Below are 24,784 nucleotides of genomic sequence, written 5' to 3'. Positions count from 1 at the left end.
ATGTTCAGGATAGCTCACTAATTAGGTTGTCCTATCACATAAACAATTGGTCCTTAAAGGTGAACAAAGACAAACTACAACCCTACAACGTCCAAACACATGCCAATAAGAGATGAAAGAAACATAGACAAAGGTTTGTGATACTCATTAGCTGGATTGTCGGAATGTCAGACAGAACTTTGAAAGTGGAATTGTGCACTTGTTTGACTCTGGTTTTCCCGTTAGTATCATCAAAGGGAATATTTGAGAGAGGAGAACACAAAGAAACCGGAAGATGATAGGTATGATAAGATGAAGCCACCACCATCTCATCAAAGTGAATATCAGTATGACACAACTTCCTCTGGCAAAGAGACTGTGTGATTAAAATGCAGGTTAACGTTTTTTTGTCATGAATCTTGTTCTATAGGCAGCTCTGCAGAGAGGTCACTAGCTGGCACAGCCACAAATTCATAACAACCTAACCCTGACCACACTGCTAACCCTAACGCCTAACCTTAACTTAAGACCAAAAAGCACATTTTTAATTTCATGAATTTTTACAATATAGACAATTTTGACTTTGCAGCTGGCCAATTTAACAGAAAGCAACAAGACTCATGACAAAAAAACATCAGTGATTAAAACATGCCTCCAAAGGCACAGTTTGTTGTTATACAGCTGCCAAATTGCCTTAAAGCAATTTAAGCCATCATTATAATATCAACTCCAATTGATGATCACAGAAAAGTACAACCCAAAGTGCAGGGTAAAGATGATCACATACTGACAGACAACAGATGATTACATCTGGACATTTGACTACCAACTAAGTCCATTTAAGAGCACATGTCTGACAAAGGCACAAATCAAAGATCTATTGATGTGATTGGGCAATCTTAGTTAACCAATGGCCTAATGGGCTGCTCGTAAACAGGTTCATTGGGGTCAGACAATGTGTAGATGATGAACCCAGGCAGGATGCATTGTCAGGCAGGATGCATTGTCTGGCAGAATAAGAGCAGCCATGGAACCTGGAGATGGGAGGGAAGGTAATTAAGGTTCCTCATCTCTGCACACCGTTAAAGGCTTACAACGTCTCCCCTTGTAGCCTCTAAATGCATGGCCAAAAGGAATTACACCGACTCATGTTTGAAAATATGAAACAGTACATAAAAATAGGTTGAAATGAATTCATGAAACATTTATCACATTGAAGTGTACTGTAATACATGATAACCATAATGACATGATTTCACCGTCATTGTCATTTCCATACACAAAACACATTGATTATGTGCGAAGGGCCCAGATGTATACAACTTATGTATCATACTGTATCATTCTGTATTTCCTAGCATTTGTGTTCTAGAAACTGATTCATTTGTATGTTGCATACTCAAGCAGAAAATTCAGTACAAAGTTAGTTACTCTAGATTAGAATTATCTTAGAATGAAAAGCCTTATTTTATCTTAAGCATAATTCCTATCTTTTATTCTATCAATGTTTTTCTGCTAAGATACAGTTCCCATGGGTGTGAGATAAAAAGCTGCCATTCACAGAGGATAAGCCATTACAGAACCTTTGTGATTAATCTTGGCACATGGATACTTGTTTATGGAACCTGGATATTACACAGAACAGTAGATAGCCTTCGGCAACAAGCAATAGACATATAAAGACACGCAAGCACTTAAAGGGCAATAATGACTAGAGGTGCATTTCAAAACAAAGTCAAAAATAATACCGGTATTATAATGCCCTATTCACATTCAATAAAGGTTTGACTCACATAAAGCTCCCTGTCATAAACTATTAAACTCTCCAAATCTAAACTCGAAGCAATAATCAGTATTGGTGATGAGCAACCGGTATATTTGAAATTGTACAAAAGTAGGTCATTCTTTAGTGACTGAGATCACAAATCAAGGTGTGTGATTTTAATACACTTTTTATAGACAAATTCAGTATACATTATGTAACAGCACACAGAGAGAACTTGGCCCCAATCACGCAACTCCAATGATCCTGGTTCACACACTATGTGTGTGTGCCTGCAGACTTCTCAAAGTGCCCCTCTCCTTGACCTTTTCATTTCTCATTCTCTCCCAAATGCTGTGATGAAATATGCTTTCAGAGTCAATATGTTTTAGGGGCTAGAGATCAGAAACAGAACGGGAGAAGGCCTTTTCTCTCTGCCATTCCCATGTGATAAAACCTGCTATATTTTCCTTGACCCTTTTAATGCAAACAGCTTTCCGTCTATAATTTATGATTCCAGGCAAAGCTGTGAAGCAAACACAATTACAGTGGGCCACCACAAGTCAGTCTGTCACCTGCTCAGACCTTTTGTCTCCATTGATCACCAGCCTATGAAGATGGGACACTTTTACTGTTAGATGGCCTCCCCATTTCCCTTCCCCTCCCCTGTGTACTCACATCCTCTCTCAAATCAACCCCTCTCATTCCAGGCACGCTCGGCTATGTTTTTGGAAAAAACAATATTCACTTACACTACTGCACTTTTCAAAACATGGAATTACTATCATTAGAGATAATTGAAGGGGAATCATAGAAAGTTGGGGGCTGACAATGACACATTTTTTTTGTCTCGGTTTTAGATGACAAATTTTCAAATGCTCCATTAAATTTGCCCTCTAACTTTTTATGTGTGTGTTGCGGTGTCAGAGATGTGATAGATCAGCAGTGAGAGCTGCGAGGCCCCAACAGAGCCATTTCAGAGAGCCAGAGGGCCTGCAGGATAGTGAGTCTGCAGCTCAGGGGCCATTCCTCACTGTCACATCGCTAGACATTGACAGAGGACACGTTTTTCTATGGAGGAATCGGAGCTCCAACTAAGTTTGGGCTGCTGTGGGATGATGTACAGATGTCGGATCTTAATATGACCCATGTCGTCGCAGTAGGAAAATAATCCTGGAAAATAAAGGATATTTAATATTTAAAATCACTGCCAGGGGGGTTTGTATGCTATACAATAACTTAGACTGCAGGTCCACTGTGCGTCACAGCTCAAGTAGCGTTTCTCGTGTGAATTCTTATTTGGATTATAATAAATTTACAATATTTGTTGGGGTAGATGTATTTCTCGTTAGGGGAAAATCCGTTTTTTTTTTATTATATGTTCAAGGCAAGCATTAGGCAAAATACATTTATCAGCACTTGTGTGGTCCTGTGTGTACTGCTAGTGAAAACGGCACACACATGCCATGGGTTCAAATCCGTCCCTCTACTGACCTTTTTTTGGAGCGACTAGTACTTTTCTAGTTACTCTCTGTGGGCTGTAATTGGACTCAATTACAGAAAGTAATTTCTGAAGGAAGTAACTTTTTACTCCGTTACATTTTACCAAATCACTTCAGTTACATCGATTTATATTAAATCGTCGGTGTCAGGTGAAAACTTCCCAACCAAAATTGGTGATTTTCATTTTTGAATTTATATTATAAAAACTTTGCAAAAAAAGAAATATCCTCTCCCTGTCAACTGTGTTTATTTTAGGAAAACTTAACATGTGTAAATATTTGTATGAACATAAGATTCAACAACAGACATAAACTGAACAAGTTCCACAGACATGTGACTAACAGAAATGGAATATTGTGTCCCTGAACAAAGGGGGGGTCAAAATCAAAAGTAACAGTCAGTATCTAGTGTGGCCACCAGCTGCATTAAGTACTGCAGTGCACCTTCTCCTCATGGACTGCACCAGATTTGCCAGTTCTTGCTGTGAGATGTTACCCCACTCTTCCACCAAGGCACCTGCAAGTTCCCGGACATTTCTGGGGGGAATGGCCCTAGCCCTCACCCTCTGATCCAACAGGTCCCAGACGTGCTCCATGGGATTGAGATCCGGGCTCTTCACTGGCCATGGCAGAACACTGGCATTCCTGTCTTGCAGGTGGCATGGTCATGCTGGTGGCATGGTCATGCTGGAGGGTCATGTCAGGATGACGTTCCCTGTAACGCACAGCAATGTGATCGCCTGCAATGACAACAAGCTCAGTCCGATGGTGCTGTGACACACCACCGCCCCAGACCATGACGGACCCTCCACCTCCAAATCGATGCCAGCATGGTGTGTGCAACGCCAGGGTTGTGGGTTCGATTCCCACGGGGGGCCAGTACAAAAAAAAAATGCATGAAATGTATGCATTCACTACACGAGGTAAGTTGCACTTTAATTACCTTCTGCCTTTGTGATATTATATATTTCTGGATTAAGATATTGTATTTCTAAGTTATAATTTTGCTGTTGCAATTATGTTTTGAGGACAAGTGCAAATCAAATGGCTTGGAAGCTAACGGATTATTAAACTTTAACCTAGTATATGACCAGAAAAAGTTGAATAACTGTGTTGTAGCTCCCTATATGATCTCTGTTTTTTGGCAGCATCCTCCCACGCACTGCTCTCTCTCATTGTGTGTGTGTCTAAATGTCATTCTGGTTTCATGACAAGGTCTATAAGCAAGGTCATGTATCACCTCTGTAAACTTTTTGTGCCATCTACTAGAAGGCAAGTATTTTGTGTGTCTTTTTATTTACAGCTTGTAGCGGCACATCCGAGGGGGAGGAGAATGGGCCTGCCAAGAAAATAAAATACCCTTCAAATTGGAAAGGAGAGATTCGGAAGAGAAGGAGGATGGAGGGTAAATCTGGTTTTGTCTAGAAGGGACAGAGCTTTTGTCAAAAAAATGTATTTTCGTAGCAGGTTAGGATAACTTATGTAGCAGGTTAGGAGGAATAGGTTAAGGTTAGGAAAAGGATTAGGTTTAGCTAAAAAAAAAAATGTTTACGTCAATTTAATTCCATGTTAAAATGTCTGATTTGCATACTAGTAACATGATTGATAGTGCAATTTCGGTATTGATTGTTGTTTTACTTACCTGTTCATTCTGAGTGAAAAATAAACATCACACTTGGTGTAAATCATCTTAGTATGCATTTACCATCACATGTACTTGAAATGATAGTGTGAAATAAATGTTCATTAATGCTATTGAAATTGTAAAATGATTCCAATGTCTCGAGTACCATGTACATTTTTTATGAAATTGTGCACATTAACAGATACCGTTGAAGTCGGAAGTTTACAACCGTTTTTCAACCACTCCACAAATTTCTTGTGAAAAAACTATAGTTTTGGCAAGTCGGTTAGGACATCTACTTAGTCCATGACACAAGTCATTTTTCCAACAATTGTTTACAGACAGGTTATTTCACTTATAATTCACTGTATCACAATTCCAGTGGGTCAGAAGTTTAAATACACTAAGTTGACTGTGCCTTTAAACAGCTTGGAAAATCATCATTTGAGTCAATTGGAGGTGTACCTCTGGATGTATTTCAAGGCCTACCTTCAAACTCAGTGCCTCTTTGCTTGACATCATGGGAAAATTAAAACAAATCAGCCAAGATCTCAGAAAAAAAAATTGTAGACCTCCACAAGTCTGTGGAGGTACAAAAAAAAAAAAAAGGCATGAAATGAAATGTATGCATTCACTACTGTAAGTCGCTCTGGATAAGAGCGTCTGCTAAATGACTTAAATGTAAATGTGGTTCATCCTTGGGAGCAATTTCCAAACGCCTGAAGGTACCACGTTCATCTGTACAAACAATAGTATGCAAGTATAAACACCATGGGACCACACAGCCGTCATACCGCTCAAGAAGGAGACACGTTCTGTCTCCTAGAGATGAACATACTTTGGTGCGAAAAGTGCAAATCAATCCCAGAACAACAGCAAAGGACCTTGTGAAGACGCTGGAGGAAACAGGTACAAAAGTACCTATATCCACAGTAAAACGAGTCCTACATCGACATAACCTGAAAGGCTGCTCAGCAAGGAAGAAGCCACTGCTCCAAAACTGCCATAAAAAAGCCAGACTACGGTTTGCAACTGCACATGGGGACAAAGATCACACTCTTCTGGAGAAATGATGAATGACAGACATTGATGAAACAAAAATAGAGCTGTTTGGCCATCGTTATGTTTGGAGGAAAAGGGGGAGGCTTGCAAGCCGAAGTACACCATCCCAACCATGAAGCACGGGGGTGGCAGCATCATGTTGTGGGGGTGCTTTGCTGCAGGAGGGACTGGTGCACTTCACAAAATAGATGGCATCATGAGGTAGGAAAATTATGTGGATATATTGAAGCAACATCTCAAGACATCAGTCAGGAAGTTAAGGCTTGGTCGCAAATGGGTCTTCCAAATGGACAATGACCCCAAGCATATTTACAAAGTTGTGGCAAAATGGCTTATGGACAACAAAGTCAAGGTATTGGCGTGGCCATCACAAAGCCCTGACCTCAATCCTATAGAACATTTGTCGGCAGAACTGAAAAAGCGTGTGCGAGCAAGGAGGCCTAGAAACCTGACTCAGTTACACCAGCTCTGTAAGGAAGAATGGGCCAAAATTCAAACTTATTGTGGGAAGCTTGTGGAAGGCTACCTGAAACGTTAGACCCAAGTTAAACAATTGAAAGGCAATGCTACCAAATACTAATTGAGTGTATGTAAACCTCTGACCCACTGGGAATGTGATGAAAGAAATAAAAGCTGAAATAAATCATTCTCTCTACTATTATTCTGACATTTCACATTCTTAAAATAAAGTGGTGATCCTAACTGACCTAAGATGGAACTTTTACTAGGATTAAATGTCAGGAATTGTGAAAACTGAGTTTAAATGTATTTGGCTAAGGTGTATGTAAACTTCCAACTTCAACTGTAAGTCACCATTGAATTACCTTAATTGAAACTGTACAGCCTATTGACTTTGTTTGATGTCAGTCTCCATTGGAGACTACGTGTGCGGGGGACATCTGCAAGCATTGCAGGCTTTAATAATAAATTAATGTCAAATAAATTGCACAAAGTTGTTGTCCTTTTTGTTTGCTGTCCCAGTTTACCATAAGGTGTAAAAAATTACCAAACAAAATTTGTAACTAGTAAGTTTACTGAAAGTCACCTTGTCCTAGAGAGATTTAGACTGTTATCAAAATGTAACTCCAGGGTAAGTCTACACAAAACACAGCCCTTATTTTAAGTGTTTCTAAAACCCTCTATTGGAAAAATGAATGGTGGAAAAACGATTGGAACCATTTCCCTGTTTGACTGCTAGGTTTTATGGGTATTATGACTCATACTGTGGTACTCTATATAATGATTTAACAAGTGCCTATTGTAACCATCGATGGGACTAGAGGGTTATCGCCAACTGATATCTCGTTAAACCATCAATATGTGCTAAATTTACCCACACTGCTGATCACAATTGCAACCATAATTGGTCACATCATTACCGCTCCCTAAAAGTGGATTTTCAATGTTACCTTAGTCAGAGATCTGGAAAAAACGATGAGACACTCATGTCTCCGCCCTAACAATGGTAGTTGTCCCAAAGGCAGGAAGACAGGCGACAAGCTTAGGTTTGCATATTAAGCCCATAGAAACGCATTGGGCTTATTCTGGATTTATTTTGCCAAGAGTGAGCCTTCTCGTTTCGCCTATTCCGGTCTGACTTAGTCCTGCTTGCAACCAAAGTCTTTCAAGATTTGTTCACCCTCTGGTTGGTATTGTCATGGGAAAAACATTGTCCTTTTTGAACAGACTAAGGGCAATTCATCTATTTGATGAATTTATTTGACAGAAATAAAGTATTTCCTTGTTTACCACAGCCAATATACTGTGGCAATTTATCCGACACTTTGTATGAATGGAAACTAATGTTGCTGTACTATTATTATTTTATTTGTTTACTATTTATGTCATCCAAAGTGTCTTGTTTGGTCTTTTCTTATCAAGAGCAGGGGTAAAATAAGCCTGGACTGTCCATATTTTAAATGTGTTACTACTACAAGTCAATTGGGATATAGCGTTATTTGTGCCAGACGGGCCGGAATCGAACCCATGTCGACACGGTGAAGGCAGTGGCCCTAACCGCTAGACAAACCCAGGCCACAACTGAACTCCATTTTGACAGTTCATACGTAACCTTAGGATACACTAGACACTTGTATGTCGTAGCCTAGTGGAGACCAATATCCATCTTGTGTTTTTAAGCTATATAAAACAACGGTTGTTGATGTGTATGGCTGCATTTGGAGATACATTTTTGAACATTTGAATGTTGCAGTAATAGGACCTAGGCCTACAGCGCTTGAGTGAGCGAGAGAGAACATTGTTTTAAGATAGCGAACCCAGATCCCAATGACTCGACTGCCCCCACATCGAGAGAAAGAGAATTGCTCATTTTTAGCCAATCGCGAGGCTCATTTGAATTTCCTGGACAATTTCCTGGACAATTCTTTGCAACAAAAGAGTGATCAAGTTAATATCCGACATCTAAGGAGTCAGCCCCTAAAGCATTGCAGGGTAAAATGAGGTGAAGCAGGCTGAAATGTATCCCTGCTTAAATTCAAAGCACTTTTTTGAAACTTCACTTACAGCCAAATCACAGTACTGTGAAATAATGTGTGAGTCAGGGGACAGGAAATGGGACCTAAAGTTGGCTTAGATGTGGGAAGGTGGACACTTTTTAGCCAGAGTTTAAAGCTTCACAGCCAGAGTTGCATAATAATGTGATTTGGTTGTACAATATATGTTAATTTGAACACATCAATTCAAATATTGTATTTCCCCAATGCACTGTAAAAATGGCAAGGTACAGTATAATTTACATAAAGTATGCTAATCGTGTAATTTCACTGGTCGGTCTTTTGATTGATACTGTATGGCTACTCTTTATTAACAGATGGCCACAGCAACCAACGCAGCCCACTGGACACAGACATTTTAGTTGATTCAATGTGAAACCCTGTCATTGGATTTAGGTAAAACATTAAAAAATTCCCTTACGTTGATGACTTTTTGCAAATCCAATCAGCTTTCCATGTTGACTCAATATCATCACATTACATATTTTGGTTGAAATGACGTGGAAGCTTTTTGCAGAGTGAAAGCCGAAACGGCTCCAACTCCTACGCCAGAGGTAGAGAGAATGGCTATAGCATTTGAGGCATGTGATGAGGCAGTGCCCCAGGAATGGGAAAAATACTGTCCCTCTAACAGTCCAACTACTTTAGCACCACAGGCATACATAATCCTTTAAAAGAGTGCATGGCCTTGAAAGCTATTCCCTCCATTCTTTTGAAAGCTATTCACCCCATTCATGGAGCGAAACACTGCTAGCTAAAATGTTTTATATAAAATCAATACTATCTATATTCTCGATGGCAAACAGTGATTTATGTTCACCGCATCACAGGGAGCTCATAACGTCTCGAGCTTTGTTCAGCTCCCATACTCAGTTCAATGGACACACGTTCTCAAGTGATGAATGGAAGGGGAAGTGAGGGAGGACACGGTAAATGCCGCACCCAAAACCATGTGTTTCACTCCATTTTCTCTTGGATGAGGTATAAAAGTATAACCCTAGCGTTCCTTCCGCAAAAAAGGGAAAAAGACAGTACCTGAGGAGTTCAACAGACTTGAATAAATGTTGGATCTTCATTTGTTTATTATTTCACTTTAGTTTTAAGACTATTCATCTTGTCATGGTCTATGGAAGTTATGCTGCTCCTCTTCAGCGTTGCCTTTAGCTGTGAGGCACGCCCCGAAAACAAAGAAAGTAGTAGATGCTGTCAATGACAATTATCTTTAATGTTACACAGGCAACTCCGACAGTAAAGATATGATACACATCAAACCCCAGCACTGCTCTGAGCCAGGAGCAATATCCTTTTATAATACCATTACATCATGTGAGACACTGTAGCAGTTTAGCCATTTATTACTTTCTGCACAACTATTAACCTCAGCAATGGGCTTGACCTCTGGTTGATCTTATGGCAGTTGCTACCATTTAACAATACTACTTAATGGTGAAAGAAACTTGCAATGCTAGGTATGAATTATGCTTGGGATGTCCGAATGCATCTCCATCCATTATCACAGTAGTTTGTGGCAAATAAATCAATACATTTTTAGCCCCATTTAGGTATTGATTTGTAATGTAAACATCCTTCTCATCACTGTGGGTTTTCTTAGAGGCCAGCAGAGTGCTTCTAGCACAATGTTTTTGCTAATAAACAACTTCCCATAGGATGCACTTGTAGTTTCATTGAATTATGTCTACTTGGCTTCAACCGCCAATAGTTTCACTAAGAGTTTTTGTTCACCATAAACGCTATACCTCAGTGATGTTAAGAGACTGTCCATGTTGGCTCTGTACTTGGCACAGTAAATGCAAAAGCAGCATCATACAGTTGTCTAGTGAAAAACGATTTCTCTCTCACAACTACTGCCAAAATGAATGAGCTCCAATAAACATATTAGTCTGTCAATCCCAAAATGCCTGGCTGCAAGTGCCTGATAAAAAAACATTGAGTTCTCATAGGAATATAAGACAGCCCTTACAACAACAAAAAAGTGCAAAAATGCATTTTTTTTCTTTTTAATGTTGACATGGGTCAGACATGAGTTTCATACATTTATTCTTATCACTTCCAGCTAAATCTGGTCTCCCATCCAGGAACTGTCCAGGACCAACCCTGCTTAGCTTCAGAAGAAAACCAGCAGGGTGCTGTTTTGCTGGAATGAATGTGCCAAACTTGCAACTGGGAAAAAATGCAGCAAAAGCAAAGGCTAGGGTAACACAACCAAATATAGGGAAAATTGCAGGAAAGAGGGAGGCATTTTATTTAGCCTAATCGCAAAACACTTTTTTTGCATCCATTTACAATACATTTAGTTCTCGCATTTCGAAATGATTTCCTTGCAATATTTTGTTTTAATATCTATACTTTTGCGTTTATGTTTTGCTTTCAATATCATTATTTTTGTTCAGAATACTAAGAATTTTGTTCTCGACTTCAGAAGTTTTGTTTGATATTGGAACAAAAGTAACTCACTCACTAGAGGATTGCACCATATAATACACTATTATTACTGCATTAAAGTTGTTTAAAACAGCAATCCTTAATTGAACCATAACAAAGTACTCTCCCCACTACAGTATCACTAACAAGTGGAGGGATGGAGCTGGAGAATGTAGTAACTAAGGATTGCCCTTTTAACAGACAGTGACCCTCATACAGCAGAACTATGTCGCCATTTGAACGTGATCCATTAACCTGCCCCAAAACATTTATTCTGTCCACTCTTCCAATAATGTCCCGCAAAATCGTTTCCTTGTCCCGCATTTGAAATTTTTAGATGTGGTCACCCAAATTCTACCGGTGGAAAAATTGCTACTGCAACATATTAACGCAATTTTTTCACATTATTTCAACCCCACATGTGAACTTGCAATTCCCTCGTCTTCCCTTCGGCAAATCTGACCATGACTCCGTTCTCCTGCTTCCTGTTAAAAAAAAAAATCCCAAACGGAAGTGGTTGGATGAAGCAGACGCGAGGCTACAAGACTGTTTTGCTGGTACAGATTAGGATATGTTCAGCGATTCAGCCGATCGCATTGTGGAGTTTACCACAACAGTCATGGGCTTCATAAGTGCATAGATGATGTCGTCCCCATAGTGACTATAAGAACATATCCAAACCAAAAAGCATAGATTACAGGCAATATCCGTGCTGGGCTAAAGGCTAGAGCTACTGCTTTTTGGTTTGGAACGGGACACGGACACATACAAGAAAGGCCGCTACAACACGCAAAAGGACAATATAGAAGGAAGGTGGAATCTTATTACACCGGCTCCGATGCTTGTTGTATGTGGCAGGGCTTGCAGACAATAACTAGCTTCAAGGAAAATAACTGTGCCTTGCGTGAAAGCAGCCTGTGGTGAGGGTAGGCAACAACACCTTCGCCACGCTGACCCTCAACACGGAGGCCCCTCAGGGGTGTGTGCTTAGTCCCCTCCTGTACTCCCTGTTTACCCAAGACTGCGTGGCCATGCACGACTCCAACACCATCATCAAGTTTGCTGACGACACGACGGTGGTAGGCCTGATCACCGACGGTGATGAGTCAGCCTACAGGGAGGATGTCAGAGACCTGGCAGTGTGGTGCCAGGACAACAACCTCTCCCTCAACGTCTGTAAGACCAAGGAGCTGATCGTGGTCTATAGGAGAAAGAGGGGAGAGCACACCCCCATCCACATCAACAGGGTTGTTGTGGAGCGGGTCAAGAGCTTCAAGTTCTTTGGCGTCCACATCTGTAAGGAACTATAATGGTCCACACACACCGACACACTAATTAAGAGGGCATGGCAGTGCCTCTTCCCCCTCAGAAGACTGAAAAGATTTGGCATGGACCCTCGGATTCTCAAAGTTCTACAGCTGCACCCTCGAGAGCATCTTGACTGACTGAATCACCGCTTGGTATGGCAAATGCACTGCCCTTAACCACAGGCCCCGAGACAGCTTCTACCCCCAAGCCATAAGACTGCTAAATAGCCAGGCTGCTAAATAATGAATCAATTAATGGTACCCAAACTATCTGTTATGACTCTCCTGCACTGACCCTACGCACACTCACTACACTATATATACACATACACTCACACACACTACATTGACACGCCCACACACATTCACATACACTACGCACGCATACACAACACACACACACGCAGACCAACACAACACAAACACGCATACTGTACACACACACACACACACACACACACACACACACACACACACACACACACACACACACACTCACTTTTACACTTCTTTATTGTACTGTATATCCTGATGTCTAGTCACTTTACCCTGCCTTCAAAAATGCTGTACCTCATTCCTCTGCACATTGATCTGGTACTGGTACTCCCTGTATACAGTATAGCTCCATTCTTGTGTACTGTATTTCATTCCTCGTGTTACTATTTTAAATTCTGAATTTTTGGGAAGGGCTCGTAAGCAAGCATTTCCCAGTAAAGTCTATACCAGTTTTACTTGGCGCATGTGACATATAAAATTGGATTGGATATTTTTTTCAATTTGATTTCTTGTGAAAAGTGAGATTTTCACTTTCACATGTGGAATTCCAAGTTCATATGAGAAAAACAATCACACGTATAAATCAAATTGCAGTTTCAAATATGAAAAACGTTCACGTGAAAATCTCACTTTCACATGTGGAATTGCAAGTTCATTTCCACATATGAAAATGCAAAATTCTCAATGTCACATGTGGAGCTTTCTTACTTACTCCTCACGTGTGAATTTGCAATTTTCACGTTTGATTTTTCTTGGAGTAGAGAAAAGTACAGAGGTATTTTTCACATAGTCGTAGAGGGTTAGTGGTTTTTTTCTCCCCAATTGGCAAACAGAAACGACAGTATATCATTACTTTAAGACATGAAGGTCAGTCAATGTGGAAAATGTCAAGATCTTTGAAAGTTTCTTCAAGTGCAGTCACAAAAACCATCAAGCGCTATGATGAAACTGGCTGTCATGAGGACAGCCACAGGAAAGGAAGACCCAGGAAAGGAAGAGTTACCTCTGCTGCAGAGGATAAGTTCATTAGAGTTAACTGCACCTCAGATTGCAGCCCAAATAAATGCTTCACAGAGTTCAAGTAACAGACACATCTCAACATCAACTGTTCAGAGGAGACTGCGTGAATCAGGCCTTCATGGTTGAATTGCTGCAAAGAAACCACTACTGAAGGACACCAATAAGAAGAAAAGGCTTGCTTGAGCCAAAAAACACGAGCAATGGCCATTAGACTGGTGGAAATCTGTTCTTTGGTCTGATGAGTCCAAATTTGAAATTTTTTGGTTCCAACTGCAGTGTCTTTGTGAGACGCAGAGTAGGTGAATAGATGATGTCCGCATGTGTGGTTCCCACTGAAGTATGGAGGAGAAGGTTTGATGGTGTGGGGGTGCTTTGCTGGTGACACTGTCTGTGATTTATTTAGAATTCAAGGCACACTTAACCAGCATGGCTACCACAGCATTTTGCATCTGCAGCGATACGCCATCTTATCTGGTTTCGGCTTAGTGGGACAATAATTCGTTTTTTAACTGGACAATGACCCAACACACCACCAGGCTGTGTAAGGGCTATTTGACCAAGAAAGAGAATGATAAAGTGCTGCAACAGATGACCTGTCCTCCACAATCAACCGACCTCAACCCAATTGAGATGGTTTGGGATGAGTTGGACCACAGAGAAGGAAAAGCAGCCAACAAGGGCTCAGCATATGTGGGAACGCCGCGAAGACTGTTGGAAAAGCATTCCAGGTGAAGCTGGTTGAGAGAATGCCAAGCGTCTATATTTTGATTTGTTTAACACTTTTTTGGTTACTACATGATTCCATTTGTGTTATTTCATAGTTTTGATGTCTTCACTATTATTCTACAATGTAGAAAATAGTAAAAATAAAGAAAAACCCTTGAATGAGTAGATGTGTCCAAACTTTTGACTGGTACTGTGTGTGTCTGTGTCTGTGTGTGTATATATACAATTGAAATCGGAAGTTTACATACTCCTTAGCCAAATACATTTAAACTCAGTTTTTCACAATTCCTAACACAATTTCTGATAATTATTTATTTCAGCTTTTCATCACATTCCCAGTGGGTCAGACTTTTACGTACACTCAATTAGTATTTGGTAGCATTGCCTTTAAATTGTTTAACTTGGGTCAAACGTTTCGGGTAACTTTCTACAAGCTTCCCACAATAAGTTGGGTGAATTTTGGCCTATTCCTCCTGACAGAGCTGATGTAATTGAGTCAGGGCTTTGTGATGGCCACTCCAATACCTTGACTTTGTTGTCCTTTGGCCATTTTGCCACAACTTTGGAAGTATGCTTGGGGTCATTGTCCATTTGGAAGACCCATTTGCGACCAAGCTTTAACTTCCTGACTGATGTCTTGAGATGTTGCTTCAATATATCACATAATTTTCCTTCCTCATGAGACCATCTATTTTGTGAAGTGCACCAGTCTTTCCTGCAGCAAAGCACCCCCACAACATGATGCTGCCACTCCCGTGCTTCATGGTTGGGATGGTGTTCTTTGGCTTGCAAGCCTCCCCCTTTTTCCTCCAAACATAACAATGGTCATTATGGCCAAACAGTTCTATTTTTGTTTCATCAGACCAAAAAGTATGAACTTTGTCCCCAAGTCTGGATTTTTAATGGCGGTTTTAGAGCAGTGGCTTCTTCCTTGCTGAGCGGCCTTTCAGGTTATGTCGATATAGGACTCGTTTTACTGTGGATATAGATACTTTTGTACCTGTTTCCACCAGCGTCTTCACAAGGTCCTTTGCTGTTGTTCTGGGATGGATTTGCACTTTTCGCACCAAAGTACATTCATCTCTAGGAGACAGAACGCGTCTCCTTACTGGTGTTTATACTTGCGTACTATTGTTTGTACAGATGAACGTGGTACCTTCAGGCGTTTGGAAATGGCTCCAAATGATGAACCAGACTTGTGAAGGTCTACAATTTGGCTGATTTCTTTTGATTTTCCCATGATGTCAAGCAGAGGCACTGAGTTTGAAGGTAGACCTTGAAAAACATCCACAGGTACACCTCCAATTGACTCAAATGATGTCAATTAGTCTAGCAGAAGCTTCTAAAGCCATGTCATCATTTTCTGGAATTTTCCAAGCTGTTTAAAGGCACAGTCAACTTAGTGTATTTAAACTTCTGACCCACTATAATTGTGATACAGTGAATTATAAGTGAAGTAATCTGTCTGTAAACAATTGTTGGAAAAATTACTTGTGTCATGCACAAAATAGATGTCCTAACCGACTTGTCAAAACTATAGTTTGTTGACAAGAAATTTGTGGAGTGGTTGAAAAATGAGTTTTAATGACTCCAACCTAAGTGTATGTAAACTTCCAACTTCAACTGTATATATACAGTAAGCCACATCCCACAAATTAACCCTTGAACTAGAGTCATTCTTGTAGGCTTAGGGTAATGGACACATTTGTGGGCAACCAAGCTTTATCCACCCTCTAGCTACAAGGAGTCCCTGCGGCCTGTGTTAATGGTGCGTCTTCTTAATTACCCACTATAATTCAGACCCAATTGATTGGCGATATTGATTAATTAAAATGAGGAAGGCTGTGGTAAAAAGGTCATTAATTTAGCAGGTGGCTGAGCTTTACTTGGGCTTGAGGGGAACCACTGTCACACAAAAGCCTCTCCTAGATGATTAGGCCACCACTTAATTGTCCTGACACCTTTGTCTAGAGAAGGGAATATGACCATTCATAAACTGTCGGACTGAATCGCAACTGGACTTGAACAGTCATGTAAATCATGGACTGATAGAGTTCCAAGCAACATTAGACACTAGGACTCGTAACTACAAAAATGTGGATAATCCATTTTTGTTGAGGAAATATTACCTTAATGACAATAATTATGGAAGAGACACCATAACTGCACATGGAATTTGAATACGGCTTTGAATATTCTTCAAAAGGCCTTTGCAAATCTCGAAAAATACTAACCACGTTTCCATCTATAGTTTTTATGCGAGTAAAGTCATACTGTGTAAAAAAAATCATGGCAGCTGTGACGGAAACAGGTCGTTTCGGTACAATTTTATAACATAATTTGTTCATTCGGACATGGTGGGATCTTTTTGTGTCGGGAAAAATGTATTATGCGAGACATTTTGGTGGAAAAGCCTTTATGTACAAATATTACCATTATATCGAAGTAAACTTGGAGTCACGCAATTATATGGTGTGTGGTTCTCCCACTATGACTTGGGGAAACCAAACAGTTTATTAGGCTACAGATGAAATAAGTTATCATGAACTTCACAGGATGGTGCACGGTGATCTTGATGCTCCTTTCCAATAAATACCGAGGGTATTATTCTGGTGACATGGTGATTGATGCTTGACTGCTGTTTGACAAATACAAATAGTTTCACTCTTACCCATAATAATCTCGTCATGTAGACAACCCTACCCGTACAGCCTTCCCGCAGCCTACCTGTGAGCTCGTTGGCTAGAGCACACATGCCAAGACCAGAGTAGGCACATTTGCTATTTAACAGTTTTTGTGACAAAACTATTGGTAGAGTTGAAAAAGCAATGGAACACACAGAATTTGTTTTGGGTAACTGAAAAAGTACATTTTGTGTGCACTACTGTACGTCATCAAACACTCATTTTTAATCGGCAACAAGTCTGTTTGGTGGAAAAACACCACTGGTGGGAAAATGCGCTAATTTTTGAATAGTCGCATGAAGATCTGTTGCCGATTGGATGGAAACCTAGCTACTGGTGACCTTATATTATTCGCTCTAGGCTGGATTGATCACACTGTATTAACATAGTCATTCCTTAAGGTCAAAGTTATTCATCAGAGTTTCATTGCCAGGTTTGAGTGACACTGGGGTGATTTATACTGACCTTCACAAACATGATTGAGAATTTTACAAAATATAATGGGGTATCAATTTACATGATTTATATTAGTAGACCTAATGTATATCATTTAGAAAAGTTACTACACATAAATTCAATATAAAGCCTCATCTGTAGACCTGAGTCACTGGGGTGAGCAGTCAAACAAAGATGATCCTATGAATCGTTTCAGGAGATTCACAGTATTTCACCGAAAATGCACGTAAATCATTCTTCTTTTTTTTCCAGTGGACTAAAGAGCTATTGACAGAAACAGGGAAATCAGTGCTCATTGCAAGTATTATAGATCACAAGCTACAAAGTAATTGATGTTGTGATGAATACAAATAGTTTCTTATTTGAAGCAGAGATCAAACTCCAACATCCTCCTCAGGCTGAATTTTTTATTCATACTTGAGATAATTATCAGACCAAGGCAAATTCCCCACAGACTAATTTGACACTCTTCACCACAAACACATAACATGATTTCAACACAGAACATGATTATTTTTTCTTTCAATAATAATAATTAATGTGCTATCACTTAATTGCTAAATGGTCACAAATTAATTGTCGAAAACCTTAAGGCTTAGCCAGACCATTGGTATATGAATTAGCAATGTAATTCATTATTATTGATACTTCATTAATTCCGCATGTTAATTAAAGACCATTAGGCATTATAAGGCAATTCAAATAACACTAGTGGAAAATGCTCACCACATAGCCTTTAACTCAATAATATAAATTCAATGTTTCCCGACGGGAAACTATAATTGTGTGCAATGGGAGCAAGGCTGTTCAATGCCTAGTGGTAATTCCACTGCATTACCAAATGAAGGAGAATATAATGCATTTTGAATTTACACTGATGCCAGACCATGAGTAACCTTTTCACTCTGTTGCACAGATGCAATAGCGTCACAATTTGAAGGTCAACTGCATAAGCATCTGTTCTTGGCCCATACTTATACACAGTTCATCATCAGGCGATCTGATCCTCTAAATCATATTACAAGGTAGGTAGACTTTGGCCTAAGTTTGCAATATTGACTACTAAATGAATACATAATTAAGAATAGACTACATACGGTTGATATTGTCCTCTCGTCCAAATCTTAATTGACACTGATGACAGAACATGCTCTGTAATTGCTATAAATGGTTTGATTTCAACGCTGTGGCAGCATCTCACTTCTCTTTTAGCCAATGTACTGTAAAATGTAAATGTACTGATGCATGCTCCTCTATGGGATATTAGTATCATGGAATATTCTCTTACGAAAGTGTTTCTGACCTGATTAGGATGTTTCCATGGTTGACAGCATTGACAGGCATCAAATCCACTCGTCAGTGTATATATTTATTCACTCATCAATGGATTTGACAATCTAGCTCAAGAGAATGAATGAATTGAGATGGTTCTGTGAATTGAGATGATTCTGTTTTTTTCAATTTTCGCCAAAATGACATACCACAATGTAACTGCCTGTAGCTCAGGTCCTGAAGCAAGGATATGCATATTCTTGGTACCATTTGAAAGGAAACACTTTGAAGTTTGTGTAAATGTGAATTGAATGTAGGAGAATATAATACAATAGATCTGGTAGAAGAAAATGCAAAGAAAAAAACCAACCAGTCTTTTTCTACCACCATCTTTGAAATGCAAGAGAAAGGACACAGTTCTAGCCATCACCCTGGTTCCGATAGTGTCCACAAGATGGCAGCAGTGTATGTAAAAAGTTTGGATAACTTGAAGTATGAGTGAACTACAAGACTTAGTGTGAAGTCCCCTGGTACACTTGGGCAAATCGTGAAGGAGACATTTAAATTTTAGTCATTTACCAGACGCTCTTATCCAGAGCGACTTACAGTAGTGAATGCATACATTTCATACATTATTATTTTTTTCTCCGTACTGGTCCCCCGTGGGAATCGAACCCACAACCCTGGCGTTGCAAACACCATGCTCTACCAACTGAGCCACACGGGAGCCACACGGGACCATTTGCATTCATATAACATTTTTCTGCAAGAATATCGTCAAATCTGTATACTTGGACTTTGATTTAGCTTTCCAAGTATTAGTAGCCATATTTTAAGTTCAACATTTGCAAAACAACCAGTTTTCATAACTTCATACATTTTTTTTGTCCAAATTGAAAAGGCATGCTGTCGTACAAGGTTAGTAGCTACATTTTACGACATATACACGGTTTCCGGATACTCCCACAAAGCCCAGCTCATTGGCTATCTAACTAGCTTTGTTTGACCCCGATTGGTGCTTATTTGACAAAGATAGTTGTTCAAAAGATGACCGCCCGCGTCATCGGCGTGCCATGAAGGCGTCGCTCTCTGACCAAATATGGTGTCCTATAGGATATACTTCACCCCTACTGATATAGTGAAGTCTTGTTACCTTCTAGGATCTCTGAGGAATACATACGAATGTGATTTGACTCGTTGAAACAACATTTCGGGTAAAATTTTCACAGATTCCTTTCTTTGCAAATTCAACGAGTGGAAATACAAAATCGATCGTGCATGCTATATGGACCTTTTTTGAATATGTTAAACGATTTGATCTAACAAAACAACACTTTATATTATCTCTGGGACCCTTTGGATGATAAATCAGAGCAAGATTGCAGAATGTAAGTACACGTTTCACCTTCAGAGGTGAATGTATCAAACCTATCGTGGTGAAAAAACTGTTTTGTTGTTAGGAGCTCTCCTCAAACAATAGCATGGCATTTGTTCGCAGTAATAGCTACTGTAAATTGGACAGTGTAGTTATCTTAACAAGAATTTAATCTTTCAGCCGATATAAGACACTTATATGTACCGACATTTGTTGTTTCTCTAAAATCTGCGATCTCGACATAATGCGCTGCATGATTCACAACTGTCCCGTTGACGGGACGCCGATCTGTCCTCCCATATCGAAGATGTCATCATCAAGAGTTTGTGTGCGGTTGTGCATTTCAACATGTGTCATCTGATTTGTCATGAGAGCTCTTTGTATGAAAGCCTTCTGTTAATGAAAATACATGCTCGACCATACATTTGTATTTGTGAGTTGTAAGACATCAGCTGTAAATGATGTTGTTACCCAACAACCCAGCATTTGCAGTAGGTCACATTTCAGTATTTAACTTTGCCAAAAGGATGAGTCATTCTACATATATTAATTGACGCAGGCAGTTAATGACTAGTGAATTGGAACCGCGGTGTAATTACAGAGGGACATTTATCACATTTTACTGTCCACACTTCTATCACAGTGATGTGACTGCGATTCTCAGATGAGTCCAATTGAGAATAAACTTCCTGTAATCGCAAATGGTGGAACGTGCAAGAGGTTGCAGAAGTCCATAAATAAAACCGAAATGAAACTAAACGGCGTCGATAAACTAGTCAACCAGTCCTGTGTTAATAAGCGAAGCACATTTTTCTGCGTAAAGGGAAAAGGAAGCCGTTAACTATGGAATTCAGACGTGGATATTACACACAATAAAACAGTGACACTTTTCTTAACAATATTCATTTGGTACCTTGTGTGCATTCTTTTGATGTCAGGTTCCTGGCTGGCTTGCTCTAAGACCTCTTAGATACAGAACGGAAATACTCTGACTCATGGCATGTTTTCTCAGCTCCAGATCTAGATTGAGAGAAAGTGGCGATGAGAAGACAGTACAGCTTCTCTCTCAGTATCACATCAGTTGGTAAACAGCAAACTGCTCGAATATTCACCTAGGTGGATGTTTACCTAATGCCGTCTCAAGCACCTGCCAGAGTTGAGGGGAGAACTTATTGGAGACCAAAGAGCAGCAGCACAAGTCTGTCCTAGAGTAGGTAGAGAGTCCTATAATCATTCTGTCAGACAGCGGGAGAAAGAGAGAGATGGAGAGTGAGAGAGAGATGGAGAGCGAGAGAGAGATGGAGAGAGAGGGTGTGATGGTAAAGAGAGAGAGCGAGAGAGAGAGAGAGAGAGGAGGTAATCCTGGTGAGCAGTTCGTTGGGTGAGCCCAGACAGCTGAGAGATATGTCATTGCAGCCCTGGATTTCACTAGCGGGTGAAAAGGTGTAAGAGGACAATGTCTGTGGTAACTGAGGAATTATTCTATTCACACTCAAAGGCCAAAGCAGAGAATAATCATTCTGATCCCCGCTGAAACACAGTCCCCTTTAGCTGACAGTGTCTCAATAGCAATCGAAGGGGCCATAGCCATAGGTAGTCTGTCACACTTATATCTCCCATGAACCATATGCCCCAGGTCAGTGGTCAATTGACCAATCATGCAATGATCACCACTCACTTTTCAGAAGTGTACACCATGGGCCATTAGTGAAACTAACCCCATATTACTGCTTACAAGTCAATTTCCCCCAGTATAACCAAATATCTGTGCTCATCACAGAAAATGAAGATGGAAATTGAGTTTGTTGGGTTGAATGTTCCTAATAACCCTATTATGGGGGGAAAATACAATGACAATAGTGCATTTGCTACTCTGTGAAATATGTGAGCAATCCCTATTCCTTTAATTCTACCTAGCAACATATTAGATAGCAAATCAAGAACATCTCAATTCACCTTCCCACATAAACAGCAACTATAAAGATTAGCGTGAATAATATGCATAGTTTGTGCACCACTGTAGCTTGGCACTTGATGTTAAGTTCTTCTCAATTGTGTACAAGCATTTTTAGGAACAATGTCGTCGATTTTCGAAACAGATTCCAGAAGACACAGAACTCTGTGGCCTTCTGCGAAACAGTAAATGAGGTTTTAAAAATGTAGTTACCTTCTCAAAACATAAATACATTCCTCACAACTATATTATAGTTTCAACATTTCAAACGCAGTCGTAAAAAGAAGACGGCTGTCTGCTAAAAGATGAACCGCACTAATACTTATCTCTTTTACAATTCCAGTAGATGAACAGATTTTCTTTGCAGTCACTAAATCATAATGATCAAAATTGGAAGTACAACTATCCAAAAGAGCAGAATTATGAACAATTACTGTCCTTTTATGCATATTTCACCAAACAATTTCATACGCATCAAATTCAATATTATTCCTGTTAGAAAAAAAGAAGCACATTGTGTACAGGATTCATTCATCACAATCCAATTCCATGTATTCAATACACAGGTCGGTCTGCGCATAGTTTGGTAGACTTTCCATTGGCACACAGAAACAAAATCAAACAATAGAAAATAAGGAAAGGTGAATGGAGGAACACAACTGATATGAATTTATAGGCTTCAATCCACACCAAAGCAAAGCTAGAGAATGGAAGATCACAATGTTGGAGTTGATGACTTCATTTTCTGGATCACTGCAGGTCCGCAATATAGTAAAAAATCATAACAATTAGACAGTCCCCATTGGCTAGATCTTTACCTATATATTACATAGTATGACACTGATTTGGTGACATATTTTTTGTGCTCTAGTATTTACTGATTGCTGAAAACAGTGAACACAATTGCTCACATTTCTCTTCTGATGAAAACAATGTGTTCATATTCTGTGAAGAAAACACTTAACAGTGAATTGTGTATTCACTGTTGACATTTCTATTTAAAGTTTTGTAAAAGGGGGTCTAAGATTTGCAACTCGGGTACAAAGGCAAGAAAATGATCAGAAGTTCTGTAAATGCATTTGACCATTTGTTGTTCTGCCATAGATACGTTTCATCACAGATCCCCAAAAAAATGCTTGTACGTGATTGCGTAATCCTGTAAAACCCTTAATAAGCCTGGTTTGGAAGCCCAACTCGGTTTAGCATGAAAATAGATTTCAACAGCATTTACAGGAGTTTGACATGTAAAGTGATGGATCGCAGTGGGAGGGCTGCTGCTGGCATGCTACCGTGTGTGTGTGTGTGTAGTCATGTGTGGTCATGTGTCCCTCTTCTCAGCATTTCTCTGCAACTCTTCATTCACTTAACTCTCCCTTCCGAAACACTGCTGGACGTGAGGGCTTAAGAATTGTAATAAGTTGACAGGTTCTTTAGGCAATTAAGTACTCAAATCCAAATTAACATCCTTCTCAGTGATCTTGTGTTCCAGCAATTATTGACTGAAAACTAAATTACATTTGCCCATGTCAAATAGAGGGATAAACAATAAACTAAACAGAAATAGATTTGCATAAGCTTTGCATTAATACATCAATTATTACATTCATACATAAACATGCATTTCCACCCCTTTCATAATATTTTTTCAACAACAATGACTTTAAAGCAACAAAATGTGATTTTAGGTGTCACTGTTTTGAATTTAGGGGCATCAGAAAAGGACATCAGCCATTATTTTGTCTAAACGTCCTGTAACGATAGCTTCCTGGACACCAATTATAGTGAGAAACAGGTAACTGTGGATACGGTTTCTAAATACAAAGAGCAGCACAGCAGCTGAAAGACACTGCCTGATTCTCTCAGAGCTCTAGGATACACAGCCATTAACCTTCAGCTTCAAAACGTCCCCACAAAAGCCTGTCAGACATCATTAGTGCAAAGACGCTCTCAAGAATGGACATTAAACAAGTAGGAACATCATGTAGCCTACGTTCCGTCAAATAGATTTCAATCTAGGGTCCCTATGAGCACAAGACATTTAAAAGACGTTGAAAATATGTATTTTTGGTTGAAAAGACGTTGACATTTGTCACTTAAGCCATTTTTACCCCATTGGTTAATACCATGACTCTAGACTACTTGACTAGACCCCCTTGAGGCCAGTGGATTAGCGACGGGGGGGGGGACGGGGGAGGGGGAAATCGATACAGTTACATATCGCAATATTTTTGTATCGATATTTGACTCCAAGTTCATTTTCTTTTGCTACCCCAGGTTGAGCCAGCTAGCGCTAGTCGGCTGTACTTGCGGCAAAACTCAGGTATTTTTCATCCTATAGCTCGTTCTCCATCTTCTTTTTAAATAGTGGGCCAACATGTTTTCAGTACTTTTATTTCCCTGACTGATCAAAACAGGTTTTTATTATGGCTCTCTCTTGTCTCTCTGCAGCAGACATACTGTATAGTGATCAATATGTTTGGACCATCAAATCGCAACAAAATGTTTTTTTGCATTATCGAATCTCAATACATATAGAATCGTGAGAATTGCAACATCATATCGGCACCTAAGAATCGTTAAAATATTGTATCTTGAGGTCCCTGGCAATTCCCAGCCCTACAGTTTGTTATTCAGGAAACTTTTAATTGCAATTAGGCTTTGATGATTACCAGGGTTCGATCAGCACCGTCAGGTCACCTCTCATCGACACGCCTCAGTCCTAACCCAGAGACCTCCTGTGACCTCCAGTGACACTGGATGACCTGTTATTTCAGAAGCAGTAATGAGAGAGCTGCAGTAATAGATGAGAACTGGGTTATTGATGCCACAC

At 39.8% G+C, this 24,784-nt stretch overlaps 1 protein-coding gene across 2 annotated transcripts in view; it reads right to left on the bottom strand.

Annotated features, from left to right (window-relative positions):
- b3galt1b (UDP-Gal:betaGlcNAc beta 1,3-galactosyltransferase, polypeptide 1b) overlaps nt 1-24,784 on the bottom strand; it is a 125,308-nt gene that overhangs the window by 61,784 nt on the left and 38,740 nt on the right. Inside the window, exon 2 of one of the 2 annotated variants that reach the window (XM_014164097.2) lies at nt 20,914-21,020. The exons of the other annotated variant lie outside the window; for it this stretch is intronic. The gene's annotated coding sequence lies outside the window, so the exon portion shown is untranslated. The remainder of the gene's footprint in view (nt 1-20,913; nt 21,021-24,784) is intronic. 2 annotated transcript variants of the gene reach the window in all.

This window comes from Salmo salar, chromosome ssa21 (genome assembly GCF_905237065.1).
Source record: "Salmo salar chromosome ssa21, Ssal_v3.1, whole genome shotgun sequence".
In the NCBI taxonomy this organism is placed as follows: domain Eukaryota; kingdom Metazoa; phylum Chordata; class Actinopteri; order Salmoniformes; family Salmonidae; genus Salmo; species Salmo salar.
The sequence above is the reverse complement of the archived record's forward strand: the minus strand, read 5'-3'. Positions and strand labels throughout refer to the sequence as shown.